The 11,076-nt window shown below is 46.2% G+C and overlaps 1 protein-coding gene across 3 annotated transcripts in view; it reads right to left on the reverse strand.

Annotated features, from left to right (window-relative positions):
- The window catches only part of klhl22 (kelch-like family member 22), a 58,994-nt gene extending 49,231 nt beyond the window's left edge, over positions 1-9,763 (reverse strand). Inside the window, exon 1 of one of the 3 annotated variants that reach the window (XM_052032056.1) lies at positions 9,647-9,763. The gene's annotated coding sequence lies outside the window, so the exon portion shown is untranslated. Of the gene's footprint in view, positions 1-5,795; positions 5,825-9,646 lie in introns of those variants that run through there. The other 2 variants (XM_052032058.1, XM_052032057.1) reach the window with 2 other exon arrangements.
- Between the last annotated feature and the right edge of the window lie 1,313 nt (positions 9,764-11,076).

Below are 11,076 nucleotides of genomic sequence, written 5' to 3' on the forward strand. Positions count from 1 at the left end.
AAGGGAGCAACCACTCTATTAAGAGTATTCTACAGACGCTACCCCCCAATAGCAGCAAAGACACTTGAGGGGCAGATTTTGGAGAAATGCAAAAATAACAGGGTTGTTGTCATGGGTGATTTCAACTTCCCTAATATCGACTGGCACCTCCTTAGTACAAAAGGGATAGATGGGGCAGAGTTTGTTTGGTGTGTACAGGAAGGATTCCTGACACAGTACGTGGACAGGCTGACTAGAGGAGAGACCAAACTGGACCTGGTACTAGGCAATGAGCCTGATCAGGTTTCAGATCTCTCAATGGGAGAGTATTTTGGAGACAGTGAGCATAACTCCTTGACCTTTACCATAGCCTTGGAAAGGGAAAGGAGCAGACAATATGGGAAAGTATTTAACTGGGGAAGGGGGAATTATGATGCTATTAGGCAGGAACTTGGGAGCATAAATTGGGAACAGATGTTCTTTAAGTGAACAACAGAAATGTGGAGGTTATTTAGGGAATACTTGCATAGGCTTCTGGATAGGTTTGTCCCATTGAGGCAGGGTAAGGATGGTAGAGTGAAGGAACCATGGTAGACACAAGATGTAGACTATCTTGTCAAGAGGCAAAAAGCTGACCTAAGGTTTAGAAAGCATGGATCAGACAGGGCTCTGGAGAGTTACAAGGTAGCCAGGAGGGAGATTAAGAATGGATTTAGGAGAGCTAGAAGGGGGCATGAGAAGGCCTTGAGTAGGATTAAGGTGTTCTACATGTATGTGAAGAATAGGAGGATGACTAGAGTGAGGGTAGGACTGATCAGGGATAAAAGAGTGCCTGGAGTCAGAAGAGGTAGGGGAGGTCCTTAATGTGCCTGGAGTCAGAAGAGGTAGGGGAGGTCCTTAATGAATACTTTGCTTCAGTATTCACCAGTGAGAGAGACCTTGACATTTGTGAGGATGGTGTACAACAGGCTGATATGCTGGGGCATGTTGACGTGAGGAAAGAGGATGCTGGAACTTTTGAAAAACATTAGGATAGATAAGTCACCGCGGCCGGATGGGATATATCCAAGGTTATTACAGGAAGCTAGGGAAGAGATTGCTGTGCCTTTGGTGATTATCTTTGTATCCTCAATGGCTACAGGAGTAGTGCCAGATTATTGGAGGGTGGCAAATGTTGTTCCTTTGTTTAAGAAAGGGAGTAGGGATAACCCTGGGAATTAGACCAGTGAGTCTTAATTCAGTGGTGGGCAAATTACTGGAGAAGATTCTTAGACAGGATTTATGGGCATTTGGAGAAGCATAGGCTGATTAGGGACAGTCAGCATGGCTTTGTGAGGGGCAGGTCATGCCTCATGAGCCTGATTGAATTCTTTGAGGATGTGACAAAGCACATTGAAGGTAGGGCAGTGGATGTGGTGTACATGGATTTTAGTAAGGCATTTGATAAGGTTCCTCATGGAAGGCTCATTCAGAAAGTCAGGAGGCATAGGATCCAGAGAAATTTGGCTGTGGATTCAGAATTGGCTCGCCCATAGAAGACAGGGTGGTGGTAGATGGAGTGTATTCTGCCTGGAGGTCAGTGACCAGTGGTGTTCTGTAGGGATCTGTTCTGGGACCCCTGCTCTTTGTGATATTTATAAATGACTTGGATGAGGATGTGGAAGGGTGGGTTAGTAAGTTTGCTGATGACAAAGGTTGGTGGCATTGTGGATAGTATAGAAGGTTGCTGTAGGTTACAACAGGACATTAATAGGACATAGAGTAGGGCTGAGAAGTGGCGGATGGTGTTCAACCCAGAGAAGTGTGAAGTGATACACTTTGGAAGATCTAATTTGAAAGTAGAATACAAGGTTAGTGGCAGGACTCTTAGCAGTGTGGAGGAACAGGAATCTTAGGGTCCATGTCCATAGATCCTTAAGGTTGCTGCACAGGTTGATAGGGTTGTTAAGAAGGCATATGGTGTTGGCCTTTAGTCAGGGTATTGAGTTCAAGAGGTGTGAGGTAATGTTGCAGCTCTATAGAACTCTAGTTACTCCACACTTGGAGTATTGTGTTCAATTCTAGTTGTCAATTTATAAGAAGGATGTGGAAGCTTTAGAGGGTGCAGAGGAGATTTACCAGGATGCTGCCTGGATTGGAGAGCATGTCTTATGAGGATGGGTTGAGTGAGCTAGGGATTTTCTCTTTGGAGAGGAGGATGAGAGGTGATGTGATAGAGGTGTACAAGATGAGGCATAGATCAAGTGGACAGTCAGACTTTCCCAGAATGAAAATGGCTAACACAAGGGGGCATAATTTTAAGGTGACTGGAGGAAGGTATGGGGGATGTCAGGGGTAAGTTTTTTTTACAGTGAATGGTGGGTGTGTGGAACACTACTGGCAGAGGTGGTGGAGGCAGATACATCAAATGTCTCTTAGGTAGCCACATGTATGATAGAAAAATGGAGGGCTATGTGGGAGGTAAGGGTTAGATCTTAGAGCAGGATAAAATGTTGGCACAACATTGTGAGCCAAAGGGCCTGTACTGTGCTATAATGTTACCTCCTCTAGGAGGTTTGGGTGAAGGAAAAATTCAGAATTAAAAAGAATAGTGATACTAATCTGCACTGAGTAATCAACATGTTGAGAATGGACAGAGCTTTGACATGCACAAGAACATAGATGCAGGAGTAAGTCACTGGCCCCTCAAACATGCCCCACTATTTTGCATGATCATGGCTGGTCTATAACCCTCAATTCCTCAATCTTTCAAATATTTATCTATCTCCACTTTAAATATAGCTAATCATCTGGTCTCCCTCATTCTCTGGGGCAGAAATTAACAGATTCACTACCTTAGAGGAGAAGTCTATGAACTTCCATTTTAAATAACTGGCCCTTTGACTCTCCACTACTGAACATCTCAACATCTACCTTGGAGACACATGAGACTGCAGATGCTGGAAGCTGGAGCAACAAACAATCTGCTGTTAGAACTCAGCAGGTCAAGCAGCATGTGTGGAAGGAAAAGAACTGTTGACATTTCAAAACATTGATGATTTCTTTCCTCCCACAGATGCTGCTTGACCCACTGAGTCTTCATTGGATTGTTTGTTGCTCACATCTACCTTGGCAAGCCCCCTTTAGGATCTTGTATGTTTCAATAAGAATAACAACTCATTCCTTTAACTCCAAGGAATACAGACCCAAACTGTTGAGCCTCTCCTGATACAACAAATGTCTCATCCTAGGAATTAGCCTGATGAATCCCCTTCCACCTTCTTCAATGCTACTGTATCCATTTTTAAATAAGGGTGCACAGTATTCAAAGTGTAGGTTCACGATCACCCTGTGCAATTGTAACAAACCTTCCTGTTCTTAAACTCCAACCCCTTTGCAATAAAGGTCAAAATATTGTTTGGATTACTTGTTGGACCTGCCACAAAACAACAAATTGTACATCATATACATCAGTGATAATAAATCTGATTCTGCCTGTTAACTGTTTGTGATTCATGCATTAGCACACCAAGATCCCTCAACTTCACTCATTTGCAGTCTCTCTCCATTCCTATAATAATCTGCCTTTTGATTCCTCTGATTGACGTGCAGGACCTCACGCTTGCCCACATTAAATTCCATCTGCCAGGTTTTCACCCAGTCACTCATTCTATGTGTATCTTGTTGCAGAGTCACAATGTTCTCATTACAACCTGCCCTTCCACTATTTTCATATCATCGGCAAACTTGGAAACCTTACATTTCATTCCCCAGCAATACTTGTTACATCCCTCCTACTTGAAAAGGACCCACTTTTTCTAACTCTATTTCCTATATGACAGCCAATTTTCAATCCAGATAAGATAAAATATCTTTATTAGTCACATGTACATCAAAACACACAGTGAAATGCATCTTTTGCATAGTGTTCTGGGACAGCCCACAAGTGTCGCCACGCTTCCGGCGCTGCCATAGCATACCCACAACTTCCTAACCCGTACGTCTTTGGAATGTGGGAGGAAACCCACGGAGACACAGGGAGAATGTACAAATTCCTTACAGACAGTGGCTGAAATTGAACCCAGGTCGCTGGTGCTGTAATAGCATTACGCTAACCATTACACTACCATGCCTGCCCTATACCTCCAATTATAGTCATACTAGGGAAAATGGTAAAAAGATGACTGAAGGCTCTTTATCTGAATGTATGCAACAGTTGTAACAAAATAGACCAGTTGATAGCACAAATAGAAGTAAACATCAATGATTTATGACTTATCTAGTGGCCATTGTGGAGACATGGTTGCAAAGTGATCAAGATTTAGGTATTAAATATTCCCGATAACTCTGTTAAAAGAAAGGCAGAATGGAAAAGGTGACAAACAGCCTTGATAATGAAAGATGGGATTAAAGGCAGTAGATGGAAAGGATCTTAGCTTGGAAACTCAAGAAGGATCAGTTGGGTGGAACTAAGAAATGATCTCTTCTCAAAGTATTTTGTTCACGAATGCTCTTGCTGCCCTCTTTCACCCACTTTTATCATTCAATATCTCCAGCCTTTCACTATTTCAGATGTCAGATGTCTACTTTTGTTCTACCCACTCCTACACTTTATCTGCATCTTCAAAACTAGTTTTGTATCTCCAGCATCTGCAGTATTTTGTTTTGGCTTGCTGCTATGTTTTATATTCTTTTGCAGTGATTCAGTCAAAAAGGGATTGAAGTATTAAGAATGACTAAATCCTTGGTTACGGAGCTGGGTTTTAACCAGGGTCCCAAAGAAGAGATTAGGGAGGGAAATCCAGAGTATGGAGCTTGGTCACCTGAGTTAGAACCATATGAAGAGTATCGCTTCAGCTAATGATCCCTTTTACAATATTGTCTCTGAATCTGTGAAATGAAAGAGAAAATCACAGGCACATTGGCCTTCACATTCAATAAGACTTAAGACCCACTACAAATCATGATGTTGCCTGTTACGGGAAACCACAGTTAACATTCACGTTACAGTCATTGATCCACTATGCAGAAAGACAATGCATGCACAAACACCTCAACGTTGACCCAACATCAGAGATCCCTAATGCTACACCTCAAACATATTCAATGGCATTTAATCAATATCTACAGATGGTAGAAAGTACAGACAACTACTCTACAAAGTTGAAGTTGAAGGCCAATGCCAGGTGCCATAATGCCTTCATCTGATGGAATATAACACATCAGTCTGCACTCTTAAGATCTGCTGCCAGGGCCACTTAATTTCACCATCTGATTAACAGCTACACCGGATTTCCCATTTTATGCACTTCCTGTCAAATGAAAATAGTACAGTAGTACCTTGTTAAGAAACCACTTTGCCTTCGACAACGAAAATTCATGGAACAATTATAGAAAGGCTCAAAATATTTATTTTGAATATTTGGCCAAACAATTTGTAGTAAACAAAAAGGAAAGGAAGACCCAGTGCAAACTTCACTATAATGATTTTTATTATATGAGGCATTATATTATGAGATATTACTATGGTAGTATGACTTATTTAAACAAAGAACTTATTATAGATATATGCAACTGTTCACAATTCCCTCAGTATTGCACTGGACAGTCAGCTTCATTATATACTTGAGTCTCTGGAGTATGTATATGAGAGTATATAGGTAGCAGGGAATTAAGCAGGACAAACAGGACTGACGAGGATGTTGTAGAAAAATTAGAAAGAAAAACCTTCTAACTCAGGCAAAAGTTCTGCCAACTCACCAGAGCACAGATTTTTAAAACTTAAAATCAAAAATCTCCTTAAATACTCCCATAACACATTAAGACAAAACACCTACCCAACCACAAGATCTGAAGAAGGGCTCCACCTGAATATGAACTGCCATCTTCTCTTTTTCAGTTGCTGATTTCTGTACGTTTCCAGGACCATATTTTTTTAAAAACTTCAGCAGTCATTGCTTTTGTTTTTAAGTCTTTAACTACAGTTTTTCATTGGCAGTGAACCCACAAGCAAAACCAACAGTTTCAGCAGGCTCATCATCTATCCGCTGCTATTTTTTTTTAAATAGCTTGCTTTCCAAAGCAGTAAATTATTGAAGTATTAAGAAGTATTATTGCATGTGTACTGGTCACAAGACTCCCAAGGCAATAGCTTCTGTTGTCCGGGATGGAAATATCTGGGTCTCTGAAACTGAATGCAGCTGTCCAGTAGTCATGGCCAAAGCTACAGAAAAAAACACACACAAGAGCCAAGTAAAAGCAATCCAATCAGAATTAGAGTAACTGCAGCATAGAAACAGTCCATTTGGCCCAACTGCTCTATGCATAAGCCTACTACTCCATTTCCTTCTACTCCTTTTACTCATGTATGTATCAATTCTCTCACTAAGTGCAAACCTGCTCCAACTTCAAGCACTTCTTTGGCTGTACATTCCATATTCTCACTATCCCGTATAAAGTAAACCTTTCTAAATTTTTATTTGATGCATTAGCAGAAACCTTACATTTATGACCTCCTGCTTTCTTATCCAGAAATAGTAACTCCACATCAACCCTATCAAATCAGTCTGGGTCATCGATAGCAAAAGCAATGGGCAAATGAAGACTTATTGTTGGGCAAGGTATGGCCAGCTGCTGCACGGACAAGTTTAAGGGAAAAAAGCTGGAGGAGCAATTGGTGGGCTGAAGCAATGACAAGCAGTCTTGATAATGAGCAACATGTAGGATTTGAAACTTATGCTAGATCACACAGAATTAATGTCAAAAAAATTTCATACAAAGTTAGTAACACAAAGACTAGGAATAATGGAGAGGAAACCCCAGAACCTGTCAAGGAACAATTTAAAGCTGTTTTGTGGTAATTTACGTTCTTTCTGAACAGATATTCAGATGCTTCAAAAGGCATCCTTCGCACCCAACTATCCTGTGATCTTATGATCGTGCCTCAAAGGTTTCACACAGTCTGTTCCAACCTGAACAAGTGGTCAGAGAAATACACGTTGGATGGGAAGGTGTGGTGCAGTGATACACCATTGATCACTTGTGAGAGAAGAAATTATTCTGATATTAGGCCGTCTACTTTTTCCATAGGACTATGGAACAAGTTGCATGTTTGTGCACCAAGTGCCATTCACTGTGTACCTCTAAGTGAGAGCTGGATCTAATCCAGTTGTAGACAAGTATCATATCGTGCAAGACTCTGGTACCAATGCAGTCTCTTCAACTAGTTTCAGTCACCAAGATACTGGAAATTAATGTTCAATATTACTAATTCCTACTTGATGTTGTTCTGGATTTTAACACTCTCAGGTGACTAGTTTTGGCTGTTCTATATATAATATATTACAACAAAATGGGGCCAGGTACATGGTCCAGCAAGGCTTTGATCCAATGGTTTTGTATATTTGTTCAAGTGTGTGTGTGTTGATGGCAAAAGAGATGGTCAGAGATTCTGGGCAACACACAGACTGGATGTTAATGATGACACTGAGAAACAATGGCAGATGAGGGAGAAGATGCCAAGGACCAGAACTGCAGCCATGGAGTAAAGCACACACAGCTGCAATAATCAGTGGAGTAATATATAATTTCCATATCCAAATGCAGGAATGAGATGAATGAACAAGTGCTCTTCTATGGCACTGGTAGAAGGAGGAGTGTCAGCCTACTTAGCAAGACATTTCTCTACCCTCCTTCAGACAGACTTCAGCTCAGTAAGTTAACTAAAAGATAAGCTAAAGTATCTCAACAGTAATCTGTAGTATCATAAGTGATCGCATTCACAAATCCTGAAGCAAGCCTTAAAGCCACAAATCACTAACCCAGGCAATGCTACAGAGTGCGCTATATTTGCCTCTATAATTTCTATTCTCATCAATATGTTTCTAGCAACATAAAAACATAGGGTTGGTTTTGGTGAAAAAGAGAACCAGGTAGAACTGTGCCAGCAACTAAGAAAAATTTCACACCCTACACTTGTAAAAACAGCCTTCAAAAGGTACTTACTTACTATTGCAATGTTTGACTGAAGGAAATTATCAGGCAATGATCTTTAAAAATGTTTCACAATTACAGATCAAATAAACTAATAGAACAACGTAATTCAATTGGGTTAGACTTTCAGAACAAGGTAATTCAATTGGGTTAGACTTCAGAACAAGGTAATTAATTGGGTTAAACTTTCAGAAAACTTTCAACAATGTTTCAGGCAGAAGACTCGTGAATAAACAATCCGTGAAATCTTGGCAAAGACAGAAAGAAGTGGCTGTCAGAGAGGAGAGAGCAGGATTATTGGAGAGGCTGTGGGAATGGTGGGGAGTTGGGTGATTGGAGAGGCTATCAGAAAAGGAGAAAGTGGGATAATTGGAGAGTTTGTGGTAATAGCAGGAGTGGGATAATTGGAAGGGCTGAGGGAGTGGGATAACCCTATAGGAAGAGGAGGGTTTGTAAGAATAGAAGGAAATGGGATAATTGATAGACTGTGGGCATAGAACCGAGTGGGGAAACTGGAGGGTTTGTAGGACTAGAGAGAAGTGCGATAATTGTAAGAACCATGAGAAGAGTAGGGAGTGAGATAAATTGGTGAGTCTGGGGTGATAGCGGGCATTGAGATAAATGGAAGGCTGCAGAAATAGCAGGAAGGGGAAGGTAACTGGAGTGGTTACAAGAACAGGAGGGAGCAGAGGAAGAGTGGGGTGACAGAAGCCCTTATGGAAATAGCAGGGAGTCTGGAAATTGAAGGAACTGTGGAGAATAGAAAAGGCTGTGAGAATATAGGGAGTAGGATATTGGAAGGGCTGTGGTAATGAGATGATGTGGGGTAATTTCAGAAGTTGTGAAAATAGCAGGAAGTGGGATAATTTAAGGAGCTTTAGGAAGAGCAGGAAGTGGATAATTGGAGGGGCTGTATGATCAGCAGCAAGTAAGATAACTGGAAGGGAGAAGGAATAGCTGGCAGTGCGCTAATTGGAAGTGTGGGAGTATCTGGAAGTGAGGTAAGTGAAGTGGCTGTGGCACCAGTGAGGAGTGGGGCATTTGGTGGGAATAGGGCAATGAGGGGGTTGTGTGGGCATTTGGGTGTGAGTGGGGCATTTGGAATGGTGCATTTGGTGGGAGTGGGGCAATGGGGGGATTGTGGAGCACGGTGAGAGTGGGGCAATGGGGGTTATGGGGCACGGTGAGATTGGGGCAATGATTGTGGGGCACTTGGTGGGAGTGGTGGGGCAATAGGGGATTGTGAGGCACTTGGGAGTGGGGCAATGGGGTTGTGGGGCACAAGAGTGGGGCAATGGGGGGATTGTGGGGCACTTGGTGGGAGTGGGGCAATGGGGGGCTGTGGGGCACTTGAGAGTGGGGCAATGAGGGGTTGAGGGGCAATAGGGGGTTGTGAGGCGGTGAGAGTGGGGCAATGGGGGGTAGTGGGGCAATGGGGGGTTGTAGAGGCGGTGGTAGTGGGGCAATGGGGGGGTGGGGCAATGGGGGGTGGGGCAGGGCTGGGGGTGGGCGTGAAGGACGGGGTGGGAGAGCCGCCGGGAAGGTTCCGGGGGTGGGCCACTGGGGAGGGCAGAGTTGGTGCGTGAACCACAGACCGGGCGCTGAAATGCGGAAATAATTACTTTAAATAATAAAAAAAAACACAGGTTGGAAAGGAACTGAATGCGAGTGGCCGGTGTGATGGGGCAGCTCCTACCTTCACCCTATCACAGGCCCGCTGGCCCCGGGCTCACTCCGCGCCGGCTGGGCCCGAGGCCCGCGGCTCCTCCCGGACGCGCCCCGCGCCCGCCGCCATTTCGTTCCGCGCCGAGGCAACAAAGATGGCGGCGGTGACGTAGAAGACAGCGCGCGCGGTGGAACCGGCACCCCCTCACCATGGCAACCACCCCCCCGCACCACCAACCCCCCCCCCCAAACCCCCCTTCCCCCCACCCTCACCAACCCCCCCACCCCCTTCCCCCCACCCCCACCAACCCCCCTTCCCCCCCACCCTCACCAACCCCCCCACCCCACCAACCCCCCTTCCCCCCACCCTCACCAACCCCCCACCCCCTTCCCCTCACCAACCCCCACCCCCTTCCCCTCACCAACCCCCACCCCCTTCCCCTCACCAACCCCCTACCCCCTCCCACCCCATCACCAACCCCTTCCCCCCCACCCCTCACCAACCCCTTCCCCTCACCAACCCCTTCCCCCTCACCAACCCCTTCCACCCCCACCCCTCACCAACCCCTTCCACCCCCACCCTCACCAACCCCTTCCCCCCACCCTCACCAACCCCCCCACCCCCTTCCCCCCACTCCTCACCAACCCCTTCCCCTCACCACCAACCCCTACCCCCTCCCACCCCTCACCAACCCCTTCCCCCCACCCCTCACCAACCCCTTCCCCCCACCCCTCACCAACCCCTTCCCCTCACCACCCCTTCCACCCCCACCCTCACCAACCCCTTCCACCCCCCACCCTCACCAACCCCTTCCCCCCACCCTCACCAACCCCCCACCCCCCTTCCCCCCACCCTCACCAACCCCTTCCCCCCACCCCTCACAACCCCTTCCCCTCACCAACCCCTTCCACCCCCACCCTCACCAACCCCTACCCCCTCCCACCCCCTCACCAACCCCTTCCCCCACCCCTCACCAACCCCTTCCCCCACCCTCAACCAACCCCTTCCCCTCACCAACCCCTTCAACCCCCACCCTCACCAACCCCTACCCCCTCCCACCCCTCAGCAACCCCTTCACCCCCTCCCCTCACCAACCCCTTCCCCCCACCCCTCACCAACCCCTTCCCCCCACCCTCACCAACCCCTACCCCCCCCCACCCCTCAGCAACCCCTTCACCCCCCTCCCCTCACCAACCCCTTCGCCCCCCCACCCCTCACCAACCCTTTCGCCCCCCCCACCCCTCACCAACCCCTTCACCCCCTCACTCACCAACCCCTTCGCCCCCCCACTCCTCACCAACCCCTTCACCCCCCCACCCTCAACCCCTTCACCCCCCACCCTCACCAACCCCCTTCGCCTGCCCTCACTCACCAACCCCTTCACCACCCCCCTCACCAACCCCGTCGCCCCCACCCCTCACTCACCAACCCCTTCACCCCCCTACCCTCACAGCAACCCC

Source organism: Pristis pectinata, chromosome 17 (assembly GCF_009764475.1).
Source record: "Pristis pectinata isolate sPriPec2 chromosome 17, sPriPec2.1.pri, whole genome shotgun sequence".
In the NCBI taxonomy this organism is placed as follows: Eukaryota; Metazoa; Chordata; class Chondrichthyes; order Rhinopristiformes; family Pristidae; genus Pristis; species Pristis pectinata.